At 42.9% G+C, this 15224-nt stretch overlaps 1 long non-coding RNA gene across 1 annotated transcript in view; it reads left to right on the top strand.

The window, feature by feature from the left end:
- The window catches only part of LOC122461522, a 48087-nt gene extending 33499 nt beyond the window's left edge, over positions 1-14588 (top strand). The window contains exon 5 of the long non-coding RNA XR_006283464.1: positions 13577-14588. This is a non-coding gene — a long non-coding RNA (uncharacterized LOC122461522). The remainder of the gene's footprint in view (positions 1-13576) is intronic.
- Positions 14589-15224: the final 636 nt, after the last annotated feature.

Below are 15224 nucleotides of genomic sequence, written 5' to 3'. Positions count from 1 at the left end.
TTCCTGCAGTCTCCCCTGCCCATTGGAATTCTGGGTTGAGATCCCAATGCCTGATGGGGCTAAAACATTGTCGCGGGTGGTTCTGGGTACATATCATCAGGCCCCCGTTCCCTCCCTCCCTCCCTCCGTGAAAGCAAGGGCAGACAATCGTTTCGCGCCTTTTTTCCTGAGTTACCTGTGCAGACGCCATACCACGGCAAGCATGGAGCCCGCTCAGGTAACCGTCACCCTATGTCTCCTGGGTGCTGGCAGACGTGGTACTGCATTGCCACACAGCAGCATCAACCCCTTGCCTTGTGGCAGCAGATGGTACAGTACGACTGGTAGCTGTCCTCGTCATGTCCGAGGTGCTCCTGGCCACATCGGCCAGGAGCGCCTGGGCAGACATGGGCACAGGGACTAAATTTGGAGTGACTCGACCAGGTCATTCTCTTTAGTCCTGCAGTCAGTCCTATTGAACCGTCTTATGGTGAGCAGGCAGGCCATGCGGATTGTTAGCAGTCCTATTGCATCATCTTCTGCCGGGCAGCCATGAGATGTGGATGGCATGCAGTCCTTCTGCACCATCTGCTGCCAGCCAAAGATGTAAAAGATAGATGGAGTGGATCAAAACAAGAAATAGACCAGATTTGTTTTGTACTCATTTGCTTCCCCCGTCCACCATCTAGGGGACTCATTCCTCTAGGTCACACTGCAGTCACTCACAGAGAAGGTGCAGCAAGGTAAATCTAGCCATGTATCAATCAGAGGCCAGACTAACCTCATTGTTCCAATAAGAACAATAACTTAGGTGCATCATTTCTTATTGGAACCCTCCGTGAAGTCCTGCCTGAAATACTCCTTGATGTAAAGCCATCCCCTTTGTTGATTTTAGCTCCCTGAAGCCAACCCTGTAAGCCATGTCGTCAGTCGCCCCTCCCTCCGTCAGAGCAAAGGCACACAATAGTTCCGCGCCTTTTTTCTGTGCAGACGCCATACCAAGGCAAGCATGGAGGCCGCTCAGCTCACTTTGGCAATTAGGAGCACATTAAACACCACACGCATTACCCAGCAGTATATGCAGCACCAGAACCTGGCAAAGCGATACCGGGCGAGGAGGCGACGTCAGCGCGGTCACGTGAGTGATCAGGACATGGACACAGATTTCTCTGAAAGCATGGGCCCTGCCAATGCATGCATCATGGTGCTAATGGGGCAGGTTCATGCTGTGGAATGCTGATTCTGGGCTTGGGAAACAAGCACAGACTGGTGGGACCGCATAGTGTTGCAGGTCTGGGATGATTCCCAGTGGCTGCAAAACTTTCGCATGAGTAGGGGCACTTTCGTGGAACTTTGTGACTTGCTTTCCCCTGCCCTGAAGCGCATGAATACCAAGATGAGAGCAGCCCTCACAGTTGAGAAGCGAGTGGCGATAGCCCTGTGAAGGTTGCAACACCAGACAGCTACCGGTCAGTTGGGAATCAATTTGGAGTGGGCAAATCTACTGTTGGAGCTTCTGTGATGCAAGTAGCCCACACAATCAAAGATCTGCTGATATCAAGGGTAGTGACCCTGGGAAATGTGCAGGTCATAGTGGATGGCTTTGCTGCAATGGGATTCCCAACTGTGGTGGGGCCATAAATGGAGCCCATATCCCTATCTTGGCACTGGAGCACCAAGCCGGCGAGTACATAAACCGCACGGGGTACTTTTCAATAGTGCTGCAAGCTCTGGTGGATCACAAGGGACGTTTCACCAACATCAACGTGGGATGGCCGGGAAAGGTACATGACGCTCGCATCTTCAGGAACTCTGGTCTGTTTCAAAAGCTGCAGGAAGGGACTTTATTCCCAGACCAGAAAATAACTGTGGGGGAAGTTGAAATGCCTATATGTATCCTTGGGGACCCAGCCTACCCCTTAATGCCATGAAGCCGTACACAGGCAGCCTGGACAGTAGTCAGGAGCTGTTCAACTACAGGCTGAGCAAGTGCAGAATGGTGGTAGAATGTGCATTTGGATGTTTAAAGGCGCGCTGGTGCAGTTTACTGACTCGCTTAGACCTCAGCGAAACCAATATTCCCACTGTTATTACTGCTTGCTGTGTGCTCCACAATATCTGTGAGAGTAAGGGGGAGACGTTTATGGCAGGGTGGGAGGTTGAGGCAAATCACCTGGCTGCTGGTTACGCGCAGCCAGACACCAGGGCGGTTAGAAGAGCACAGGAGGGCGTGGTACGCATCAGAGAAGCTTTGAAAACCAGTTTCATGACTGGCCAGGCTACGGTGTGAAAGTTCTCTTTGTTTCTCCTTGATGAAACCCCCCACCCCTTGGTTCACTCTACTTCCCTGCTAGCTAACCACCCTCCCCTCCTCCCTTCGATCATTGCTTGCAGAGGCAATAAAGTCATTGTTGCTTCACATTCATGCATTCTTTATTCATTCATCACACAAATAGGGGGATGACTACCAAGATAGCCCAGGAGGGGTGGTGGAGGAGGGAAGGAAAATGCCACACAGCACTTTAAAAGTTTACAACTTTAAAATTTATTGAATGCCAGCCTTCTTTTTTTGGGGCAATCCTCTGTGGCAGAGTGGCTGGTTGGCCGGTGGCCCCCACACCGTGTTCTTGGGCGTCTGGATGTGGAGGCTATGGAACTTGGGGAGGAGGGTGGTTGGTTACACAGGGGCTGTAGTGGCAGTCTGTGCTCCAGCTGCCTTTGCTGCAGCTCAACCATACACTGGAGCATACTGGTTTGGTCCTCCAGCAGCCTCAGCATTGAATCCTGCCTCCTCTCATCACGCTGCCGCCACATTTGAGCTTCAGCCCTGTCTTCAGCCCGCCACTTACTCTCTTCAGCCCGCCACCTCTCCTCCCGGTCATTTTGTGCTTTCCTGCACTCTGACATTATTTGCCTCCACGCATTCGTCTGTGCTCTGTTAGTGTGGGAGGACAGCATGAGCTCAGAGAACATTTCATCACGAGTGCGGTTTTTTTTCTTTCTAATCTTCACTAGCCTCTGGGAAGGAGAAGATCCTGTGATCATTGAAACACATGCAGCTGGTGGAAAAAAAAAAAAAGGACAGCGGTATTTAAAAAGACACATTTTATAAAACAGTGGCTACACTCTTTCATGGTAAACCTTGCTGTTAACATTACATACATAGCACATGTGCTTTCGTTACAAGGTCGCATTTTGCCTCCCCCTACCGCATGGCTACCCCCTCAACCCTCCCCCCTCCCCGTGGCTAACAGCGGGGAACATTTCTGTTCAGCCACAGGTAAACAGCTCAGCAGGAACGGGCTCCTCTGAGTGTCCCCTGAAGAAAAGCACCCTATTTCAACCAGGTGACCATGAATGATATCTCACTCTCCTGAGGATAACACAGAGAGATAAAGAACGGATGTTGTTTGAACGCCAGCAAACATACCCTGCAATGCTTTGTTGTACAATGATTCGCGAGTACGTGTTACTGGCCTGGAGTGGTAAAGTGTCCTACCATGGAGGACGCAATAAGGCTGCCCTCCCCAGAAACCTTTTGCAAAGGCTTTGGGAGTACATCCAGGAGAGCCGCGAATGCCAGGGCAAAGTAATCCTTTCACATGCTTGCTTTTAAACCATGTATAGTATTTTAAAAGGTACACTCACCGGAGGTCTCTTCTCCACCTGCCGGGTCCAGGAGGCAGCCTTGGGTGGGTTCAGGGGGTACTGGCTCCAGGTCCAGGGTGAGAAACAGTTCCTCGCTGTCGGGAAAACCGGTTTCTCCGCTTGCTTGCTGTGAGCTATCTACAACCTCATCATCATCATCATCATCATCTTCTTCGTCCCCAAAACTTGCTTCCGTGTTGCCTCCATCTCCACTGAAGGAGTCAAACAACACGGCTGGGGTAGTGGTGACTGAACCCCCTAAAATGGCATGCAGCTCATCATAGAAGCGGCATGTTTGGGGCTCTGACCCGGAGCGGCCATTCGCCTCTCTGGTTTTCTGGTAGGCTTGCCTCAGCTCCTTCAGTTTCATGCGGCACTGCTTCGGGTCCCTGTTATGGCCTCTGTCCTTCATGCCCTGGGAGATTTTGACAAAGGTTTTGGCATTTCGAAAACTGGAACGGAGCTCTGATAGCACGGATTCCTCTCCCCATACAGCGATCAGATCCCGTACCTCCCATTCAGTCCATGCTGGAGCTCTTTTGCGATTCTGGGACTCCATCATGGTCACCTCTGCTGATGAGCTCTGCATGGTCACCTGCAGCTTGCCACGCTGGCCAAACAGGAATGAGATTAAAAAGTTCGCGGTTCTTTTCCTGTCTACCTGGCCAGTGCATCTGAGTTGAGAGTGCTGTCCAGAGCTGTCACAATGGAGCACTCTGGGATAGCTCCCGGAGGCCAATACCGTCAAATTGTGTCCACAGTACCCTAAATTCGACCCGGCAAGGCCGATTTTAAGCGCTAATCCACTTGTCAGGGGTGGAGTAAGGAAATCGATTTTAAGAGCCCTTTAAGTCGAAATAAAGGGCTTCATCGTGTGGACGGGTGCAGGTTTACATCGATTTAACGCTGCTAAATTTGACCTAAAGTCCTAGTGTAGACCAGGGCCTGGAAACATTCATAAAGCAGTCATTCAGGAAAAACGTCCTAAATGTAAGAACACTTAGACAATGGAACAGACTGCCTAGGGAGGTTGTGGAAGCTTTTTCACTGAAGGTTTTAAAAAGGAGGTTGGATTGCTATCCGTCTAGGATGGATTAGACACAACAAATCCTGCATCTTGGCAGGGGGTTCGACTAGAATGACCCTTGTTGTCCCTTCTAACCTTATGATTCTATAAAAGCATTAGGGCAAAACTTCCAGCATACTTCCGGTGCAGAAAATAAAGAAGCTGATTTTTTTCTAAATCTGAATTCTCTAAATATGTATGTTTTAAAAGAGAAAAACAACCACTATCCATGCAAGCCCTTCATGCATTTTCACTCCTCAACCAGTTTGATAGGATTACAAACTCTGCTAATACTCTACATCGTGGTAATGCTAAAGATATATATAAGCATGAAGGTTGGCATTTCTACATGTCATACATGCACTGTGAAAAAGCTGTAACCTTGAGCAATCAAATGGAAAGAAAAAAAAAGCGGGGCGGGGGGGAGAATGGAGGGAATAAAGAGAGAATTTTTGGACTCGGTCAGTGTAAACATTCATTATTCATCAGAAAAGAACACTAGTTGAAATCCAAGTGGAATTTATTGTTCACATTAAGTGTCAGAGCTACTTGAAGTTAATGTACGCTGATGAAAACCAGTCACATTTCCTCTCTTGGTTTTTAAAAGAACGTTCCTTGTGCTGCAGTTTTCTGTCTAGTTCTGATCCACCTTCAATGTTGATTCCCTGGGAGAAGCATAGTTTCCCTTCTTATACTCTGGATAAGTTACAGATATATTGTAGACCTGCTCAAAGAGACACAACTATGAGGTTCTTAAGGATAGCTTTCTTTCTTCATTCTTCCCCTTTGAATTTTTTACAGTCAAACATCTCATCATATTTAATAAAAACCGATAGTTTGGGTAGTTCGCTAATAAAAGTGTTCTTCAGCTTGAAGGCATTATATTTCTCTCTGTTGGGCTCTTATGTAGACATTTTGGCTCAGATCTTCAAAGATATTTAGGTTCCTAATTTCCACTGAAATCAAGTTAGGGAGTTACGAGCCTACATATTTTTGATAATCTGGGCCTTTGAGCCTCATTTCTGCACTATATAAAGTCAGGTGTTCTAGTGTGCTCGTCTATACATTTGGATGCTAGCATAGCATTATACTCTGTTGTTCATGCAACAATATGCCAAACGTTGTTCTTGGAGAAGTGTTTTATATCAGTATGACCCACTGTAATGTAAATACAATATACTGTGCTAGCCATATTGAAATGGACCACACAGTTTCCTTGTCATCCTCTTACGCTTCCATAGCTGAAATGGATGATGAGGGCTAGAAAATTTTTTTTTCTCTCTGCCCAGCTCCCCCTTTTCACAGATTGAAATGTCACCTTTTTTGTCCATTATCGCAGAGAAGAGAGATCCCAAGTTCTCTATTTAACCCAAAGCACACCCACCATGCCAGGCAGAAAAGATGAAATAATAAAAAATGAGTATTCCTTAATTAAATTACAAGGTGTCTACTTGACTTTCTGCTCCTCTGCTATAGGCCAAGTGTACCCTTGTCACAGCAAGTTCAACTGGATATCCATGAGGAGGAATAATTAGCAGATGTGCATCAAACACAAACATGAACAAAGATTTAGAAATTCAAAAATAGATTAAGTTAACAAAACTCATAAAGTTCTCTAACCATATGCCAGTAAGTTGTTACCTAAAATTTATTACAGATTCTTACCTTACATTTTGGATTCATATAACTGAGCTAATATTTAGGACAAGAAAGCCCTGGTGTCTTGCTTTCACATTTTAATTCAGACTTCTGGGGCCAGATCCTCAACTGGTGTAAACTGGTGACTATTGACTTCAGTAAAGCTATGCTGTCTTACATCAGCTGAAGATCTTGCCCTGATTTATAAATCAGAACTATGTTTCCTTTAGTTTTATGTAGTTGTAATGCAAGAACTACTTAGTCAGGCTAGTGGAAACAATGGATATGACACTGGAGCTTGCATTAAAGCTGTTACACCTTAACTGTCCAGTTAACTCATGTCACTGCTCTATGGAAAGTTTGGCCTTTAGCTGGTGTTTAATGTCTCAGTTGCCAACATAAAAGTGTAGGCTATGTAACATAATGTGATATGAAATGTGTGTGAGAAAGAGATACAAGTTGACTACGTATTGTATGTAGCCCTCTGGAAGAACTATTTATATTATTACTATTTATATTAGCTATCCTGGAAATATTCATATTAACATAATATTAAAATATTAATTCAGGTAGCTTTCAACTCTCCCCAGCAAACTGCCAGTTGGTTTTATGTCTGAAGCAATTACAGCTATCCTTCCCCTTTTACTTCAGTCAGTTATCAGTTGTTTAGAACTACCATTCCATCCATCTTTTCTGGCAGTTTCATTACTCTTCCCTTTACTCTTCTTGGTTCACTGTAATGCAGGGTGGTTTGGATACAGTTAGTACTTCTTCACAGGAATTATTTTGTCAAGTCCTTCCCAAGATTGGCGAATGGTCAAGAAACAAACAAGACAGTAGCAAACTTAATAATGCGGTTACTGTAAATATGTATCATTTGATCACCTTTTATGGGCATTGGAAGAACTATATGGACATCAGCACTCCAGGAGAAAAGTCAGATAAAATATACTACTAGATGTATAGTGCTGTTATTCCTTCCTTTGAAATTTCATGATAGCTGCTCCCAATTTATAGAAGATGTCCTGTTCTTGCATGTTGAAGAAAAGCTCTTTCCAAGGGACTATATTAAAAAAGGCTCTAACTCCTCAAGGATTTTATCTATGTCCTTACAGTTAATGTTATCTCTTGTAATAGTCCTTGTTGCAAGTGACAGTCAAGGGCCATACCGAAAGCTTGACTTATTTTTAAATTGTTTTAACAGAGCAAGGAATGTCTTCTTCATCTTTCAAACTTCACCTCCTATAGGGAGCACAAGTTCACTCTCTTGGATACCTGCTCTAGTGATCAGCAGTGCAGATGGCATGACACTTGCTCGCAAGTTGGTCAGGTCTGTGCCTTGTCAAAGGTAATGGCCTGCACAGGGGTTTTGCAGCACTGCACAACCTCTTTCAGAGTTCCAAGAGAGATTGTGCTTCAGGGAAGGCACAATCCATCAACAGGTTTAACAGCTTGCAGGAGGAATGCACCTGCTGCCTTGATGTTTAGGAGTGTGCAGCATATAAACTTCCAGCTCTGTAGGCTGGGGGCAGAAAGCAGGAGAACAGCTATGTGACAAGGGGTAAAGGCACTCTGGTATGTAAAGGGTTATTGGGTTCCTGCCTATTGCATAGCTGATATAGGTGGGATTGTGAAAGGAGAGGGGAAGCTGGTACAATGGAGGCTTCCATAGGATAAGGCTGCCATCCTCTCGATTGACCAAAGCTGGAAAGGCCTCAGGTGGTTATCGTCCAGTAGCTTGAGTTGATTTAGGATATGAAAGAAAGAAATGGGAAGTTACCTCTAGCTGGGACTTCTATTTCTCTTTCCCAAGCTGGTGAGTCTACAGGGTGCATTTGGGATGATTTGTATCCCGAGGAGCATTGGAAGTGAGCAGTCCCTGCAGATCATTGTTTGAAGGGAGAACACAAGGGAGGAAAAACTCCTTGTAGCCTCTCCCCTCCCAGTCCAATTTACCCACACAAGGGCCAGAGCCAATAAGACAAAATTATTGCAGGGAAAGTTTTGCCTGAGTACACTGAGGTTTAAGTTCAGTGGGAATGGTGGGTGCTCAGACCCTCAGGATCAGGCCCTAATACTTGAAATTTCACTAACAAAAATAGAATATTTAATTTCCAGTTAGCTTAGACAAACAACAGGAGCATAGAGGGGGGAAGTGTGCCAGATACATGTTACAGGTATATGTCCCATAGCTGCCTATACTCAACTATAATACTTTTTCTACCTTGGAAAGGTTCCTGATTTGAATAATATCTCAGAAATTAAATGACTGGATTCATTATATTTAAAGGAAAACTATTTTAACCAAATATGAAGGGGAATGAGAAATCTGTTATGATTTGACTCTCTTGCATCAAAGCCCAAATTACAGCTTGTGTCAAAAGTGCAGGTTATGCAATTATATGTACAGTACAGGAAACAGAAGAGTAGGAGAGATAATAAGAATGAATCTTAGGACTTGACTTGAATCTGACAAGGGAATTAATTTGCTGGAAATCTGTAAGAAAGAATAGAGCTTGCCAAACATTTAATTTAAATAAAATGAAGAAAGACTGAATTGAAAGCTCTAAAGCAGCAATTACTACAGGACTTGCTGATTTAATTGTGTATGTAACCAGAATTAATGCTAACAAGTCATACTGGCCCTTTGGTACAGGCAAAGTGGGCGATGTAGCTATGCGAGAGACACAGATGTGAGCAGACCCTCAAGATGGTCTTGTCTCAGGGGTGGTAGAGTTGCATAGACATATATGTTTTCACAAGAATCTCTTTTCCTATTAAGAAAATTAAAGAACTTGCTCCTCTATTGTCCTTAATTCTACTAGCCCCTCATTGAGCTTTCATTTGTAATAGGATAGCACCTTGAGGTCTCAACAAAACTCTGTTTCTCTGTGTGCTAGGCCCAGTAGAGAGAGATAGCAAGAAGTTCCCTTCCCGAAGGAATGTACAGTGTAAATAAGACAGAAAACAAAGGAAGAAAAGAAATATTATTTTCATTTTACAGAAGGGAACTGAGGCAAAGGTCACAGGATGTCTGTGGCAGAACTAGAACTTGAACCCTCTTTCTCCTCAGTTATCTCCCTGTCTTTTCCTTTTTCCTTGAACCCTCTATTCTCTGTTATCCCTTCAGGACTTAATTTCTTCTCCCCTTCTATTTTTGCTGATGAATACTAGGTGTGCTTTCCTGTAATATTGATACCGCTTTCACCTTCCTCTTTTTCTGTGATGTGCTCGTACATGCCTCAACTGAAGACAGGGGTGCTGATATGTCAAACGCAGCTTTCAATAACAATAGGCTAACAATAAATAACTGAAAAAAACAATGAGGAGTCCTTGTGGCACCATAGAGACTAACAAATTTATTTGGGCATAAGCTTTCGTGGGCTAGAACCCACTTCATTGGATTCATGGAGTGAAAATACAGGAGCAGGTATAAATAAACGAAAGGGGGTTTGCTTTACCAAGTGCGAGGTCAGTCTAACGAGACAAATCAATTAACAAGGGAGGAAAAATAATTTTTGAAGTGGTGAGAGAGTGGCCTATTACAGCATAAGCTTTCGTGAGCTACAGCTCACTTCACTTCATCGGATGTATCCGATGAAGTGAGCTGTAGCTCACGAAAGCTTATGCTCAAATAAATTGGTTAGTCTCTAAGATGCCACAAGTACTCCTTTTCTTTTTGTGAATACAGACTAACACAGCTGCTACTCTGAAACCTGGCCTATTACAGACAGTTGACAAGAAGGTGTGAGTAACAGTAGGGAGAAATTAATATTGGGGAAGTTAAATTTAGGTTTTGTAATGACCCAACCACTCCCAGTCTCTATTCAGACTGTCCAGTTTGGCCAATGTACATGGCAGAGGGGCATTGCTGGCAAATGATGTCATATAGCACATTGGTAGATGAGCAGGGGAATGAGCCCTTGATGGTGTGGCTGATGTGGTTAGGTCCTATGATGGTGTCTCTTGAATAGATATGTGGACAGAGTTGACATTGAGGTTTGTAGCAGGGTTTGGTTCCTCGGTTGGTGTTTTTGTTGTGTGGTGGGTAGTTGCTGCTGAATTGGGGGGCTTCAGGTTGGGGGGCTGTCTGTAAGCGAGGACTGATCCCTCAGTCTCATAGACCTTCGTAGACAAGCCAGTCTCTACGGAAAAGAATAAATGGACACAAATCTGACATCAGGAATCATAACATTCAAAAACCAGTAGGTGAACATTTCAATCTCTCTGGTCACTCAATAACAGACCTAAAAGTGGCAATTCTTCAACAAAAAAACTTCAAAAACAGACGCCAACGTGAAGCTGCAGAACTGGAATTAATTTGCAAACTGGATAGCATCAGATTAGGCCTGAATAGAAACTGGGAGTGGTTGGGTCATAAACTTAACTTGTCCAATACTAATTTCTCCTTACTGTTACTCACACCCAATGGCCTGTGATGGGATATTAGATGGGGTGGGATCTGAGTTACCAGGAAAGAATTTTCTTTAGTATCTGGCTCATGAATCTTGCCCATATGCTCAGGGTTTAGCTGATCGCCATATTTGGGGTCAGGAAGGAATTTTCCCTCAGGGTAGATTGGAAGAGGCCCTGGAGGTTTTTTGCCTTCCTCTGTAGCATGGGGCATGGGATACTTGCTGGAGGATTCTCTGCTCCTTGAAGTCTTTAAACTACGATTTGAGGACTTCAATAGCACAGATATAGGTGTGAGGTTTTTTGCAGGAGTGGTGGGTGAAATTCTGTGGCCTGCATTGTGCAGGAGGTCGGACTGGATGATCATGGTGGTCCCTTCTGACCTAAATATCTATGAATCTATGGACCAGCTATTACAAACCATCCCAGTACAGTAACTGCTTTATTCTTTTCGTGTTTTGTTCAACATGTGAATTTACCAAAGGCTAAATTCCAACTCAACAAAAAGTGATTACTATTAGGCATTAACATTCTATGATTTGAAATACGTGGGTGTAATTCTTATTTCACACAACTGATTTTAATGATGTTACACCTGAGTTACCCTAATGTTGATAAGATCAAAACGGAACCCGTTGTTTTTTAGTGTGCAGGGACACAAGAAGGACACAAAACATCCTTTTGAAAAATAATTGTCAAGGATAAGTGCCTGATAGGTTGACTTGTACCAGAGTGTATTATAAGATGCATCACTTTTCACCTTGCCTTTTCTCATTGTCTCTCCTGTCTTTTTAGAAAATGTAAGTTAGAACTGGACGAGCTTGCAGGTTCAAAATTTTAAAATTCCCAACAGGAAGCTTTTCGACAAATAAATACAAATGCTTAATTACACTGGGAAGGGAACATATATGATGTATTGCATGATATGTTTCATTGAGGTCGTGACTTACAAAATTTTTGTCATGATTATCACTTTGCGTAGGGGAATCTGTTGACACCTACTGCTAATGACTTGCATTTAATAACCTACAGCTTTGCTTCTTTATTGAAATAACTGTCTATATGTGAATAACTGTGGGTTACAGGTAGATGAATATTTGCTCTTTTAAGCCAGCAGAGCTGTGTTTCTTCTCCCCAGAAGATGTATGTTCCAGGCTTACTCATGTGGTTTCCTCATGGGTGCACTCCACTGCTGTTTCAGAGACATGCACTATGTTGCCTTATATACCTTGAAACACTCAAACATACAATTTAGTGAGCTAGGCCCCATTTAAGCACCCACAGCTCCAAACAAAGTCAATAGGAGCTTCAGGTGTTCAGCACCTCTGAAAATTAGTCCAAAGATATCTCTGATTTGATTCCCCAAAAACTGAGACATCCTAGAAGGAGAGACCACTTTTCCAAATGTTGACCTTAAGTTAATGTCTAGCTTTTAAGCAGATAGTATCAAAAAGGACAAGAACTCTCTCTAAGTTCCAAATACTTTAATCCTTATTCAGCAGAGCTATTTTAGGTATATCCATCTTACTGTGCCAAGCAGAAGATTTATGCATTAAAATAGCTAAGTACAGTATTAAAACCTTAGGCATTGTCCGTCATCTATGATTCTTTTCTCTCTCTCTCTGCCTTCCACTCCCTTCTCAGGTGCTTGATAAATCCTGGTGCTGCTAATACTGTAAAATCTCCCAAATCCATCCCTTCCTCTCTTACCTGCTGATAAAATTCTCCTCCATGCCTTGATTTTCTCTTGCCATGAGCACTGTAAATTCCTCTTTTATAGCTGATCCTGTCTGCTGTGTCTTCTCTTCAATCTATCCAAAATGGCACAGCTAAAGCCTTCTACTGGTGCCAATGTGCTGATGGTGTTGCCCTTTCCTCTTGGAATCCCATCAGATCCTTTCACTGGCTTCCTGTTTCTTACTGCATCAAATAATTTATTGTCACAGCCCAACATAATCTTGACCTCACCTGTATTTAATCTCTCCATTCAGTTCCTCCTATTCTTCTCTACTTATTCTAATGCTTTTTTCTTTGTGTCCTTTTACTACTCCAAGCTAGTCTTTGGGCCTGCAAAGCACACAACCTATGATCTACTTGATCTGGGATAGTAAACAGGGGTCTATCTCTGAAGCAAGAGACTAGGGGGCACTAAAGCTCCATACCCAGCATCCAAAAATGCTAAGACTGGCTTTGGCTTCTTTGCCATTTTCTATTTTGTGCTTGTTTTCTTTCACACCGCCTCTGACGCTTAGAACAGCCTCCTGCTTCGAGTAGTGTTTGTCTATTCTCTTTTAAGTTCCTCCTTAACACCACTCATTTCTGTGCTGTTTTTCTCCAGATTGCCTCTGTGGCATAAATATTCAAAAGGCTGCCCCGTGTTTAAGATGCATAACTCTGTATAACTGCAGAAGGTTATTTAGCTTGTGAAAATAAGAAAATACCATTTGGCCTTTCTAGTCTGAAAGAACAGATGACAGATGGAGAGAGACAGTAATTGGTGGGGCTGTTTAATACTAAATGATGTAGCATGAAATAAATATCCCCTGCTCTGGATCAGAAGCTTTTTAGAGAGAGGGTGTGTGCCATATTATGTGGCTGTTTCTTAACAAAATCCTAAATCAGGAGAAACTCATCTGGATTTGGGTTCAGTTGTAAACATAAAACACAGACCAGGTTCGCTGAAAGGTTCGAGAGTTTGCAGCTGACCTGGGCTGATTTTTCAGGTGAAACTCAAGCCATTTATTGTTTTGGGTAAAAAACACGATGAGAGAAGTAACGTAAATGGGAATACAGACCTTATATACATTTTAATTATTTTTCTTTTTAAAATAGGTTTCATCTTGGTAATTTTTAAATGAGCTTTTCTCTGTCAACATGAAGAACCCAGAAGAGAGAAACTTTCTGAGTTTTAACCAAGTTCCCAGATAGAAATATGGCTGTAAATTGTTGAGTTTGTGAGCAGACCAACAACATTGGTCATAAGATGTCCATGTTTATTTTTCATTTGGGTGGTGAATGAATGTTGAGTTGCTGGTTGTTGCATCTCCAAGACTAATCACTTTGGGGAGAGGAAGTCAACACACCAGCAACCAGACCACTCCACCCTTTTTGTCCTGTCTTCATGCACCCGAGGAAGATCTGCTAGCAAGAGTTTCTGTGCCAGCAACATCATCTGCTTCCTTGATTGCAGTTCCAGCTCCTATTCCATGACAGTCTAGAAAATTGAGAGCTGAAGAAGTTTGAAGCCGCCCTCTAACCTCAAAGATCTATTTTTTCCCTTTTTACTGGTTTTGTTTTTATTAGCTGAGGGACAGCCTTTTTATATTCTTTGAAGTATGAGAGTATGGTTGTGTGTAGGTATGTCTGTCTATAAAGTCCACACTGGGAACATGCCACACACAGAAAATGATCTAGGTTTTACCTGGCTTAAGTGTTGTCTCATTAAAAAAATCATTACTGTGTGTTCTGTATTTAAGCCGTTATTTATATAAATATTGGTACATAGGAGTTGTCAAACTTCCGCTTGAGGAAAAAAGGGTTCTATTAGTCTGTCCCTTATCTGCTGGGTAGGGAAGAAAGGGTTTAGACCTCATGCAACAATTGAAATCAAAGAAACAAGCTTTATAATTGGCACTAAGGTTATGGTTCAGACACTGGATCATTTGGTTTCAGTATTAAGATATTTTACCAGCTCCCAGTTATAGCTTTGACTGACTTTGGTAAACTTCTTTAGTTGGGATTTATAATCAGATGGACAGCAACCTCCTTAGATCTCTTCTTCAGAATTATAAGAGTTGGTTATCTGTTGTATTAACCTAGTGATTTAACCAATCTGATAATTTAATCTAATATTGAGACTATCTTGTTGATTTGACCTTGATTTGATAGTTGTGTTTCTGAATTCTTAGTTTAATAATAGCTTAGCTTTGGAGAAATATTTTCTCAATTTTATTTTTGTTGAGTAGTTTTAATAAAATGTATAAAGCTGATATTGAGTCACATTTCTTCCAATAAGCAACATGGGTCCAGAACCTTTGGGAACATGGGTGGATATCAGACATTAACCTAAAAGCCTGACCAACTCCCCGCTAATTAACTTTTGGTTCTCATTGCATCTTAGGGCCCGTATGAACTGGGGATAATTGTGCTAATGTAGCTAATGTTGCAGCAGTGTAAAAAGGGGCTTGTACGGATGCAACTAACCTCAGTCTGAAACCAGTGCAAGGGCGGTGTTGTACATTTGTACAAGTATATCTGCAGAATACAGTCAGGCATTTAAGTCTACAGTCAATTTCTAACTGGAATCAGGCAATTCTTGGTGACTCTGGCAATGTTTTGCTTTTAGTATTTCGGTTCATGTGAACCTGAAACTCCAAGTGAAGGCGAAGGAGTGCAGACACAAAACTGAGAACATATTGTCAGGAAGAACTGGAAGCCAAAACTATTGTGTTGAGCACAGCTATGCCTACACCTACAACAC

The sequence above is a fragment of the Chelonia mydas genome, chromosome 8, assembly GCF_015237465.2.
Source record: "Chelonia mydas isolate rCheMyd1 chromosome 8, rCheMyd1.pri.v2, whole genome shotgun sequence".
In the NCBI taxonomy this organism is placed as follows: Eukaryota; Metazoa; Chordata; order Testudines; family Cheloniidae; genus Chelonia; species Chelonia mydas.
The sequence above is the reverse complement of the archived record's forward strand: the minus strand, read 5'-3'. Positions and strand labels throughout refer to the sequence as shown.